This window comes from Tamandua tetradactyla, chromosome 4 (genome assembly GCF_023851605.1).
Source record: "Tamandua tetradactyla isolate mTamTet1 chromosome 4, mTamTet1.pri, whole genome shotgun sequence".
Lineage (NCBI taxonomy): Eukaryota > Metazoa > Chordata > Mammalia > Pilosa > Myrmecophagidae > Tamandua > Tamandua tetradactyla.
Window position 1 is genome coordinate 21,961,832 of NC_135330.1, and position 13,311 is coordinate 21,975,142.

Here is a 13,311-nt window from a genome sequence, read left to right on the forward strand (position 1 = left end):
TTTTTTTTTTTTTTAAAGGAAAGACAGAGAGAAGGAAGGAAGGATAGAAGGAAGGAAGGAAGGAAGAAAGGGAAACATCTTTAAACATTTTCTTGTTTTATTGTATTCTGTTTCTCCGTTTTTGTTACATGGGCTGGGGCCGGGAATCGAACCGAGGTCCTCCGGCATAGCAGGCAAGCACTTTGCCCGCTGAGCCACCGCGGCCCGCCCACAAATGGGATTTTGATTAAAACATGGCTTTTCTAGGATACGTACATCCTTTCAAACCAGCACAAGCTCTTTTACCATAAGGCAGTGCTTCTCAACCTTCTCTAATTTATGCTTCACATAGAGAATTATAGTAATTGTCCAGCACACTGGGGTAAACTGAGGGGGCGTCTGTCTCTTTGAGTGATCCAGCCCTGCAATTCTGGCCACTCAGTCCCAGCCCAGCAACCCTGTGGTCCATGGGGGAATGATATCTCCTGCAACTCCAGTTATCAGTTTGCATGCGGTTGATACCCTCTTGTCTGAGGAACCAATGTGTCTTCCTCAAGGGAAAGAGAATTGAAGACAAGCTTCATCTAAGAATAATGTCTGGGAGTCAGAGATAAAGGACAATTTTGAACACAAAATTTGTTCTGCAAGACTCCTTCTAGATCGGGTCACCAATCACTTAAATGATGTTTACTGAGAGGGTATTAAATGCTCAACACTGCACGATGAGCCAATAGCTCTGTGGAATGTGCCTGTGACCTGAGTAGGAAGAAAGAAAGCTGTTGGCTTGAAATCTCTGTGAGACCCTGGGAGTACCAAGACACAGTGGAGCACAGAGCCATGGTGGGAGGCATTCTGCTGCTCTGTTGGGTCAGGACACTATGGCCTCTGACCATCATGGGGTGGTAGGCATTGGCAAAGTCTGCAGCTCAGGCCCTGTGTGAAGCTTCTCAGGCACAGTGGATTTGGACAGCAATAGCAGTAACAAGAGGCAGCAGCCCTTGGTCATGGCTGGAGGCCTTTTCTCAGGGACCCTGTGATGACTTGGTAACTTGGCAGCATTTTTGAGAGTTTCAGAGACCTCAGCTTTGGAGCAAAAGAGAAGAAAAATGACTGATGTCATGTGGTGGGTAAGAGGATGGTTAGAGAACACGTGGAGGCACATGTAGGGAACTTCCCAAAATAAATGTGGCTGCCTAGGAGGGGAGGTTGGGATCCAGTTTATTAACATCAAATAATGTTATAAGACCTTAATATGACTCTAGTTCAGATTCTCAGGGTGGTGCAGCCTGGAAAGACATATTTATGTTTGAAAGTAAAATTCACCCTGCAGTTACTCTTTAAACCACATTAGCTATCTCCATTTTATGGATGAAGAAACAGAGACTCAGAGAATAATTTCCTAGTGAGAAAGATATCCAGATTTGGAACCCTGTTATTTATTTACACTCAATGCTGAATTCTCTTGAGCAGTGCTTAAGTTAAGAAGTGGAAGAGCTGGTCCTTTATCCAAGATCTGTCTAAATTCAAATTTTATACCTTTTCACTCTGTCACTTGAATTCTCTGTTCTCTGTGAAGGTAGTTTGTTTTTAAAGCATTTTAAATCTATATATTTTCCCTTAATGAATTTTATTTCACCCTTTACAAAAATGCATAACTGGAAAGTAAGACCTACATTTTCAAGGCTTGACACAAAATGTTGTCCATGTTTCTTTAGGGAAACTTTGGTTTGGATAATTTTTAGAAGGAATAAATAGTCTGGTTGGGACATTCAGATAAGTGAAATAGACTCCCCCTTACTTTACTTCAACCAATGGGTTCTAGAAGATTCCATTTCTTGAGGGCAAGAGAATGCAAATTTTGGAAAGTTGAAGGGGGAACTATAAAAAAATGATTAGAACAAATGCATTTATTGGGTCTTATATTTGGGGGAATTTGGAACATGCATGTGTCAATTTGAATGAAGCCATTTGAAGGGTGTAATGGTTACATTCACGGGTCAACTTAGTCAGGTGATGGTGTTCAGTAGTCTGGTTAAGCAAGCACTGGCTTGATTGTTACTGTGATGATATTTCATGATTTAAATCATCAGTAAGTTGATTGCATCTATGGCTGACTACATCTGTAATCAACTGCAGAGATTGCCTTCAAATGAGAGATGTCTTGTCCAATCAGTTGAAGGCTTTAAAAGGAGAAGTGATGATTTTGGCTGTCAGAAGAGAGAATTTCCATCTTCACTTCAGCCAGCCAGCTTCTCCTGGGGAATTCATTGAAAACCTTCCTTGGAGTTCCCAGCTTGCAGTCTGCCCTATAGAATTTAGACTTGCACATCCCCACACTTGTATGAGACAGTTAAAAAAAATCTCATAATATTAAAAGATATTTCCTTTCAGTTCTGTTTCCCTAGAGAACCCTGACTAATACAGATTTTGGCACCAGAAAAGTGTGATACTGCTATTGCAAATATCAAAAATGTGGAAATGGCTTTGGAACTAAGTAATGGGTAGAGGCTAGGAGAATTGTGAGGTGGTTGATAGCCCTAGAATGCTTTGAAGAAACTGTTGGTAGAAATATGGATGCTAATATTTCTGATGAGGCTTTAGACAGAAATGATGATTGTGTCAATGCAAACTGGAGGAGAGGTGGCCTTTGTTTTTAAAATGGCAGAAACATGGCAAAATTGAGTCCTGATGTTGGATGGAAAGCAGAATTTGAAAGTGACAAGTTTGGATATTTAGTTGAGAAGAGTTCCAACCTAAATGTGGAAGATGCAGCCTAGTTTGTCCAGTAAAATGAGAGAGGAAAGGGTTAAGTTAAGAAGTGAACTTCTGGACACACACAGAAAACCATAAATTGATGGTTTGGAAAATTCTGAGTGCCATAAAGTGTGTCTACAGAGAGTAGTACTTATGTAAGGGTTTACTTGGACATGAAACCAATCAGCCATTTCAGTGCAGGTCAGAATTGGAAATGCAACAGTTTGCTAGCTGCTGGAATGCAACACACCAGAGATGGATTGGCTTAAATAAAAGGGGATTTATTTCATTAGTTCTTCAGAGGAAAGGCAGCTAACTTTCAACTGAGGTTCTTTCTTACATGGGAAGGCATAGGGTGGTTTCTGCTGGCCTTCTCTCCAGGCCTCTGAGTTCCAACAACTTTCCCCGGAGTGATTTTCATTCTGCATCTCCAAAAGCCTGGGTTGAGCTACGAGTGCTGAGATGAGGTATGCTGAGCTGCTTGGGTTGTGCTATGTTGAGCTCTCTCATTTAAGTACCAGCCAATTAAGTCAAACTTCATTCATTGCAGCAGGTACGCCTCCTAGCTAACTGTAGATGTGATGAGCAACAGATGAGGTTCACGTACCATTGGCTCATGTCCGCAGCAACAAAACTAGGTACCTTCACCTGCCCAAGCTGACAACTGAATCTAACTACCACAGCAACTATCCAGAAAGGATTTGTGGAAATTTCTTTTGTTTGATAGTTTGGACCCCTGTGTATTGCATGTGAAACACACACGTGTTTTTGTGAGATCTATATGAATGGAATCATTACCAGTCTGGACTAAAAGGGACAGAAAAAGGAAAAATTGAAGGGGAAATCACTTCAAAGGAAGAATCATGGAAGCTGAAGTCTGGACTGAAGATATTTTCTCTGGGCAAGTGAATGAGCCCATCCATATGTGTGGAAAGGGTGAGTCTGCTCTGTCAATTGGAGAAGGTAGGCTTTCCACCCATTGTTTGAGAGGGACATTACTATCCCAGTTTTCTCAGATGCCTGGGGGATGCAGGCAGTCTGGCTACCACTCTAATGCTTGATGAGGTTGGATTCTAGAGCCTAGTCTCCATCCCGATGCCAAATGTGGGTCAAATCTTTACCCTAGCATTAGGGGAAAGCAGCACCCTAGTATTCAGGGAGAGGATGGTCACTGCCCAAGCACTTGGAAAGGGTGGGCTGCCACTCCCTCAGGCTAGAGGACAAAACATCTTTGCATAGATGATTCTCAGAAATTGAAATTGAATGGAGTTTGCCATGCAGGGTTTTGGAATTGTTTGTGACTAGCAATCCCTGTTTTCCTTCCAACTCCTCCCTATGGGAATGAGAATGTATATCCTATGCTTGTCCCTCCTTTGTATATCAGAAGCAGATAACTTGTTCTTCAGGTATGACATGTCCACAGATGAAGGGGAATTGTGCCCCAGGAGAGTTGCCTATAACTGATTTTGATGAGATTTTGTGCTAAGCATTGTGTCTGAAATGATTTAAGGCTTTGGGATATTGTGATGGAATGAATGTACTTTTCATGTAGAAAGTACTTATCTTTTCAGGGTTTAGAGCCTGGATTGTGGCGGTTTGAAGGTTTATCTACCCCAGAAAAACATGTTCTTGGATTTAGTCCATTCTTGGGGGTGTGGATCCATTATAAGTATAATCTTATGATGAAGTTACTTCAGTTAAGGTGTAACCACCTCAATCAGTAATCCTATTACTGGAGTCCTTTATAAGAGAATAAAATTCAGACAGAGAGAGAGAGAAAGCAGAACAAGCAAGAAGCTGAAATCAATGCAACCAAGAAGAGAAGGAAGAGACCAGCAGACAGTGCCATGTGCCTTGCCATGTGAGAGAGGAGCCAAGGATCACTGGCAGCCAGTCTTCATGAAGAAATCATAACCTTAATGATCCCTTGATCTGAACATTTTCAATGTCTCAAAATCATGAGCAAATACATTTCTATTATTTCAGCCAACCCATTTCATGGTATTTGCTTAAGTAGCCTAGGAAACGAAAACAGAGTTTACAAAATAATGGAAGGTAAGGAGCATTTTATAACCACTACCTTTATTACACCTTCATTAATATCCCTGTTTTATGGATAAGAAAACTAAGGCTTAGAAATATTAAGTTTTTCTTTAAGCTACTGGCCAGTTAGCTGTGAGCAGTAAAGATTTTGGTATCATTGAATGTAGTTTGCATGGAAGAGAATATTGGTATTTCACCACTGGGGCAATTTGGGCTTGACTCAGTAAGCAGGAAGACATTAATGAAGGTTGGGGCTAGGAAGTCATGCTTTTGGATCAGTGTTTTGGGACAATTAGCCAGCATTACATAGGATATATTGGAGTAGGAAGACTGGTGATCTGAAGACCAGTTAAGATGATATTGTGGGGTTCAGGGAAGAGGAGATGAGTGTTTGAACTGGAAAGTAGCAGGAGAATTGGGAATGAGAGCATGGATGCAGAAGACCTCGACACTGTCCAAGGGAGGGGAATGGCCCTTAAGTGAATGTTGCAGTGGAAAGGGAATAAAGGACCTATGTAATTGGGTGAGAAGTGAGAGGCAGAGATTTTTTGGTTTGGAGAAGAGAAGTAAAATGTGGACACTTGTAGAGCAGATCAGCAAGAAGTCAGTTTTGGGGTAGGGATTTGGGCATCAGCCACAGAATGATAGTAGTTACAACCTTGGAAATGTCTGCTCCTGGCTTTTGGATCCCAGCCTTGGCCCTTGCCTTTGGGCTTGGCTTGCTCATCTCACCCCTCTATTCTTAAGTCTGCTGGCTAGTCCATACTGAAACTTGGAATGAATTAGAAAATAGCCCCCTTCCTCAAGACACTTTTCTAATAACTCCCAGAAAATTGTCAAAATACTATACAAGTCTTCAATGGTGATGGGTAAATGGTGCCCCCTGGAGTTGTGTGATGCACACAATAAGCATCAGCCCTGTTCCCTGAATCAGCTCTCAAGATCTTAATATTTGGGCTTCACACAATCACTTTACCTTTTAAACTTACCTGCTTGGGTTTGGTACCCTTGTTCTGGACTGAGTACTTTCCAGTTGACTCATTAGCATCCCATACAGCTGCCCTGGGCAACAAACTGCAGCTGCTGTTGGGTCTATGTAGGCTCTTGAAATACTAACAAGACTTTCAGCTTCTTGCCCTGTCCAAGGTCACTGAGGGAAGAAAGGTTGGGATAGTATAAAGCTAACACCATTTAGGTAGAAGAGACAAGGAGACAAGAATCCAGAACTTGAATGACCCCAGAGTACCAATTTTTTATTGTGGTTTAGAGCTTGTTCCATTGACTTCGGCTTCTTCCATCTTAAAAGTCCTACATGATGGTGCTTGGTCTTAAAAGATGCCTTAATGTATTATAAAGTGCATATGCCATTTGTGTGTGGGTGTGTATTATTTATCCTTTAATGACTCTCCTGTATCAATCATCTAATTAATGTAAAACTAGATTGCAATCTCAAATGACATTTTGCAACTGTAAGTACAGAATTTTCTCTGCTTGATTGGTAGGCATCTAGAGACCAAGTATTGCATCTGATTAATTTGCTTTTTATAGCACTTAGCATGATGAAGCAGATGGATAAGTGGTAATAAATGGTGCCTTTGATCCCATCATCTCTCCTGTGCAGCAATTTGTTAAACTGTAGGTCAGCTGTAAGAATGGGAGCTAATGGGATGGTGTGGGACAGGGGGTGGAAGGAAGGGGAAAGTTCTGCCTCAGCCAAAGCCATATTATCAACTCCTTTACGGTAATGATTCGGAATACAATAGTTCATTTAATACTTGTACATACTAATATTCCTTGTGGTAAGTTTCTGAAAATTTCTATTGGTTTCATCTAACTTTGTTTTGTAACAAATATCAGGAGCACTCAAAACATCTTGATAAGTAATCAAGTTGACAAATAGCAGAACTTTTTAAACCCAAAAAATTTGAGGCTAAATTCATTGCTCTTTTGGTAAAATAATAGTTGTTGTACTGGAGGAGTAGCAGCCAATGTTCTAGGATTTAGGAAGTGAACTGAAAAGCATTTCTTGCTCACTTCCAAAATGACTCTGAGCTAAGTTTAATGAAATGCTGTTACATTGAAGATCAACTGCTCTTGTCTAAAACTGTTTGATTAATAGTGTTATGAGCAAGATGAATGGTGTAGTGAAACATCACACATTTTTACAGGTTTTATTTTAAATGTTCATTTCTGACATCCCCCCCCCCCAATTGCTTTAAGTCTAGAAAATCCCTTGTAATATTTTCTTAGGATATGTAACAATGTTCAGGTAAGTTTATGGGCTGGATGTGTATTATAATAAACACTCTTTTGAATGGTCATTTTTTGAGATATTGTATCAAGTGTAGTAGAAAGAAAACTGGAACATCAGTGTGATAGTTTATTTTATAGATTTTATATTTTATTTTATAGATTGTAGTTGTCTTTACTATTTATGGGTTGGTGTCCTTCTGTTGGTTTCTCAATTACCTTCGGTATATCACTCCTTGGCAGAGGTTATTTGAATATATTTTGCTATTGGGTGATAAATCCCTTGGCTCTCTCTCAGACAATATGACAAGCAAACTCACTGCCCTCTCCCTCTTTATGTGGGACATGACTCCCAAGGGTGTAAATCTTCCTGGTGACGTGGAACAGAATATCCTAGAATGAGCTGGGACTCAGTATAAGGAATTGAGAAAACCTCTTGACCAAAAGGGGGAAGAGAGAAATGAGACAAAATAAAGCATCAATGGCTGAGAGATTTCAAATAGAATCGAGAGGTTATCCTGGAGGTTATTCTTATGCATTATATAGACATCATCTTTTTAGTTAAGGTATATTGGAGTGGCTGGAGGGAAGTGCCTGAAAATGTAGAGCTGTGTTCCAGTAGCCATGTTTCTTGAAGATGATTGTATAATGATATAGCTTTCACAATGTGACTGTGTGTTGTGAAAACCTTGTGTCTGATGCTCCTTTTATCTATGATATGGACAGATGAGTAAAACATATGGATTAAAAATAAATAAATAATAGGGAGAACAAATGTTAAAATAAATTTAGTAGATTGAAATGCTAGTGATCAATGAAAGGGAGTGGTAAGGGGTATAGAAAAAAATAAGGGAAACAGGCTAAAATATGTTGGGTAGATGGAAATACTAGCAGTCAGTGAGAGGAAGGGGTGAGGGTATGGTTATGTACAAGTTTTTTTCTTTTTATTTCTTTTTCTGAATGGATGCAAATATTCTAAGAAATGATCATGGTGATGAACATACAACTATGTGATGATATTGTAATTATTGATTATATACCAAGAATGGAATGATCATATGGTAAGAATGTTCGTGTTTGCATGTTGTTATGTTTAAAAAAAAAAAAGCAGTGAAACCTTAAAAAAAAAATCCCTTGGCTCAGTGAATTTTTTTTGAGTGTCATAGATCTAAGTTCTTTGAGAAGCTCATGGAAGCCATAGATACTTGCCCCAGAAAAGTGCTACGTTTAATTTTAGGAGGTTTAAGGTGTAGGCAAGCTAAAAAAAACACCCTTCTTATTTCATCTAAGAGAACTTAAATTGAAACCATACTCTTCTCCTTTTTCCTTCTGAATCCCTTCATTTTCCCTTCCTCTTTATACAGAGGGGGGAGTTGAGGACACAGCTAAGAGTGACTTCATAGTAAAAGAAGGCTCCACTGACTCCACTAGAATATTCTGTGAGTAAGTACAAGAGCCTCAATTTGATCCAAGCCTCATTAAATCGTGAATTGTCTTAACAAATAGCTTTTGAGCACACACAATATTGTGTGTGTGCAGCAGATCTGAACTTGAGCAGTGACAAAGACACGGCTTCTCCCAATAAGGAATTCACAGTCTAGTGATAGAGATCAGTTTTGAGAGAAATAAAATATGCCAGGTCTTTGCTACTTTACCAGGTCAGATGGCATCTTAAATCGTAATCAGTCACTTCACAGATGCATAATGTTTCTCATAAAAGGAAATGGGTGATGGAATTTGGGTGAAAAAAAATAATTCCCAAATCACAGGAAAAACACCTCAAAATGTATGTCTTCTCAACAATGAATGTCTTTGTACAGATTTCTGTGTAAGTTTCCAAGAGTGGGAGTGTTTCTGTTGAATAAGGTCCTAGAAGTGACTCTTCTAGATGAAAAAGTGTTTGCATATTTATATTATTAATAGACAAATCCAACTTGCCTTCCAGGAAAGGTTGTGTTAATTTCATACATTAGAAAATTCATGTCATATATGAATGATGATACTTGTTCTGATTAATTTTGCAGGAAATATTGATATTTCCTTACCCTGGCCTCTGTGTAAATTTTTGCTTTCTTCCTTCATAGTCTTTTCTTGTTGTTCTCTCTGAGAGAATCCCATTTTAAGAATGACCTTGCCCTCTGTTGTATCTTTGGAGAACTGTTTTTGGAATCTCACTCACCCTTGTCCTCCTCATATTTTATCCTCAGATGTTCCTCTTCCAGTTTCTCTTATTGGCCATTCTGGGCATGGATCCCCTTTTCTTCATGTCTGTTTTGTCCCTCTTCTTTTGATCAGGAACACATCAAGACTTCTGAGGTGAAATCTAAGGCGCCTTCTCTTAATGTCCTGCAACAAAGAGGCTTCCTGTCTTTTCCCTTGCTGGCAGGGATTACAGACTTAGTTGAGCATGGATATGGTTCTGAGTTGGGGAGGAGAGCATGGTTGGGAAAGGAGGGAAGAGGCAGCAAATTTTCTTTCAGCTCTGGGAGCAAGCTTTTCAGATTTATATTTGTTAACAGTTCTTGTTTCTTTAAATGTGACTTCTTGTTGAGGGTGGCTTGAAGGTGAAAACTTTGTGCTTGGCCTTGCACGAATCACAGTGGTCAGGCCCACCACAAGCCTACTGTCCTCATGCTAGGCAGACCAGGCAGGTGCAGCACCACCACAGGAGCAAGTTTAGTCATGGTTGGCCCCTTTGCACACATTTTAAAAAGGCGCCAGGTTGATGCAGCCATGAGCCTTTCCTCCAGCTAAACTCAGCTCTGAGCCACACACCTGGTTTGCTAAGGAAGGACCAGGTTGGATTTTAGCCTCAACCCATTCCCTTGGCTTTGTCCAGAAGCCTGCCCAACTGTGCTCAAGCAGTTGGGACAGTGGTTTTCATACTTGCTTGCTGCTCTAAGCATCTGTCTCAGCGGCTTGTGGTGAAGCTCAGGGAGACCCAAACACAGGCTGAGAGCTGAACTGTGGTCTCAGCCTCAATAAACTCATCTCCCTTCAAACTTGCCTGCCTTCACCTACTTCACTCTCCTGCCTCTTGCTCAGTTATCTTCTGTGTCCTAGACACAAAAACATTTGTATCACATCTTGCTACGGTTGAAGCAACCTTTGGCTAGTAGCATCCTTTTCTTGGCTTAGCTTGGTAGTGGGTAAAAGCTGTGTTAGTTAAGATAATGCTAGCTGCAGTAACAAATAAACTCTGAAGTTCCAGTTGTTAAAACAAAAGAAGGTTGCTTTCTGACTCCCAAAGCAGCCTGATAACGGTGTTTGGTGTAGTGATTTAGGACCTAGGCTTCTTCTGTCTCCCAGCTCTGCCCTCTGCTGCAGAAAAGGAGAGGGTGGAGAAAGCACATTCACTTCTTAATCATTTTGTAAATGCGCACATCACATCTGCTCACCTTCTATGGGTAAGAACCGGTCACATGACCACATCTAGCTACAGAGGCAGTTGGGAAACATAGACCTTGGCTAGGGAGCTGCTTCTCACTAAGGATTCTACACCATGGGAGGGTGGGACTAAGCTTTGGTAGGCAGTCTCTGCCGTAGGAACGGAGCTGAGAATGACTTCAGGGGTCTCTAGCTTCCTCTTCCCTGCCCAGGGATTGCACTTTTGTTCCATGGGGAGAAATCCTTATATTTTATTAAGTAACAGGCTCTGTTTGAGATTGTGTAACTGAGCCTTCAGATGGGGCCAGGTGGGGAGAAAGGGTTTTAACTTTCCTTTGATCATATTTAATGCTGTTCCTTGTCTACTGAGTGAAAATAGGCCTCTCCCTAGTCCCTCTCTGCTATCCATTTCTTCTTTCCCCAGTCTCAAAGCAAAACCACAGATACCTTTATGTGGGAAACATTCAGGGCTCATGATTTTGGCCAGAGGATTTTACTAAAGGTAGCTTCCTCTCTTCCTATGTTTGTTAGGTTCGGTGACAGCTTTTAGAGTTCTGGAGAAGCTGAGCGAATCAATAAAATCTGAAAAAAGCTGGTGAAGCTTTGATCAGGAAAGCAAGGACGGTCCCTTTCTGCAGAGGTGTCCTCCTTCAGTGACGTCAGAAGCTGAGGCAGTTGCCTTGGCAACACCACCTGATCCGTGTGCGTGGGCACACACTGATTTCAGGGCTCTCTTCTGTAACGACAGGAGCTAAAAATGAATCTCACTAACCCAAAAAAGGAACTTAATTATAGGGTGATACTATCCAATACTCATACATTCTGTAGGTGGAAACAGCTCAAGGGAGTGGATGATGCTGGAAAAACCTGTAGGGTATTTGGGGGACCAAAATTTCTTTCTTTTCACGTTAAACTGTTATATTCCAGAAAAAGGAAACTGCTGGTACACGCTAATGGTAGATCTTACTTCCACTTGTTTAATATGAAAAGTCTCATTGAATCATGTGCGCCATTACCTATGAGTGCTGCTCTAGGACTGGGAGGTTCTGGAAATATTACAGAGGTGGGCACCATTTTGTGCCAACATAGAGGAAAAAGGGAAGCGTTCCACTTGAAGCCTAAAATTTCTGTTGCCCATCTTCAACAAATGCATTCCTTTTCTTCCTATGTTCTCTTTTGAAGGGCTCAGAAGTTTCAATAAACCAGTGGGATTATACCCAAGAAGCTGGTCACAAGAACTAGTGAATGAAGATGAAGCAGATTTGTAGAGTGGCCAAAAATATAGGCCTTTGTATCACACTGATTCAGTGGCTCTGCTACTTACTGGCCATGTGATCTTGAATCAGTGAATTAGCTTCACTGAACCTCATATCTTTGTCTATAAAATTATAGCAGTATCTACTCTATAGGGTTTTAAGTATAGCTTAAAGTGCTTAGCATGGTATTCTAGTTTGCTAGCTGCCAGAATGCAATATACCAGAAACAGATTGGCTTTTTAAAGGGGGAATTTAATAAGTTGCTAGTTTACCATTCTAAGGCCAAGAAAATTTCCCAATTGAAACAAGACTATAGAAATGTCCTATCAAAGGCATCCATGGAAAGATACTTTGGCTCAAGAAGGCCGATGAAGTTTGGGGTCTCTCTCTCAAGTGAGAAACTCTCTCAGCTGGGAGGGCATATGGCAAGCATGGAGTCAACTGCTAGTTTTCTCTCCCAGCTTCCTGTTTCATGAAGCTCCCTGGAAGGCATTTTCCTTCTTCATCTCCAAAGGTTGCTGGCTCGTGGACTCTCTGCTTTGTGGTGCGGCAGCATTCTCTGCTCTCTCCGAATCTCCTTCATTCTCCAAAATGTTTCCTCTTTTATAGGACTCCAGAAACTTATCAAGACCCACCCAAATGGGTGGAGACATGCCGTCACCTAATCCATCTTAACAACCACTCTTGATTAAATCACATCTCCAGGGAGATGATCTGATTACAGTTTCAAACATACAGTATTGAATAGGGATTATTCTACCTTTGCGAAATGGGATTTAGATTAAAACGTGGCTTTTCTAGGGGACATACATCCTTTCAAACCAGCACACATGTTATCTGGCATATAATAAGTGCTTGAATAAATGGTGGTTAATCCTCCCAACCAGAATATTTCATAACACATTCTCAGTCCAGGGATGACACTAGCACATACTAAGTCTTTACATAAACTTGGAAAAAGTGACTTCTTTGGCAAATGCATTTTAAAAAGGGCCTTTTCCTCCAGGCTGATGCAGCCCTATGCAGGCACACAGAGTCTTGTGGCTTGAAGAGACGAGCCCAGCTTCACATCAGGATGCAGCAGCCCTGGCTCGGACCTCCTACTTCTCTGCTTTCTCAGCAATTTTCTTAGAAGGGAGCTTGAAAGAACTAAGTCTAATAGAAACATTTAAACAGAAAATAAAAATAAATAAGAGACAGAGGGAATCTAAGTTTCGTGGAGCTCCAACCCCAGGAAGTCAGGTATCAGTTTGGTGCTCTGGCTTCCTCTCTGCTCCCACCTACTTACCAACAGCAACTGCCCTGTCTGTCACAAGCTGCAGGCGGTGTCAGCTGCTCCATTTTCTTCTTTCCTTCTTGTTATTTTTCTTTTGGGTTGGCTCAGAGTATGCTGGCCCTTCATGGGGTATGACTTTTTCTCAGGTGGTGCGGAACTTCGGAGAGTTTGATGTTGGCTCTGAAGCCCCAGCTCAGTGCCAGCACCTCCAGGCTCGTTTCTACACTGGGTGCACCACTGAGGGGCATCAGAGTCATTGAATCATTGCATATTTACAGAGCACCTATCATACACCATGCCCTGTGCTGAGCTCTAGGGTATAATACATTGAATTCTGCCCTTAGGGTGCTTACATTGTAGTGGAAG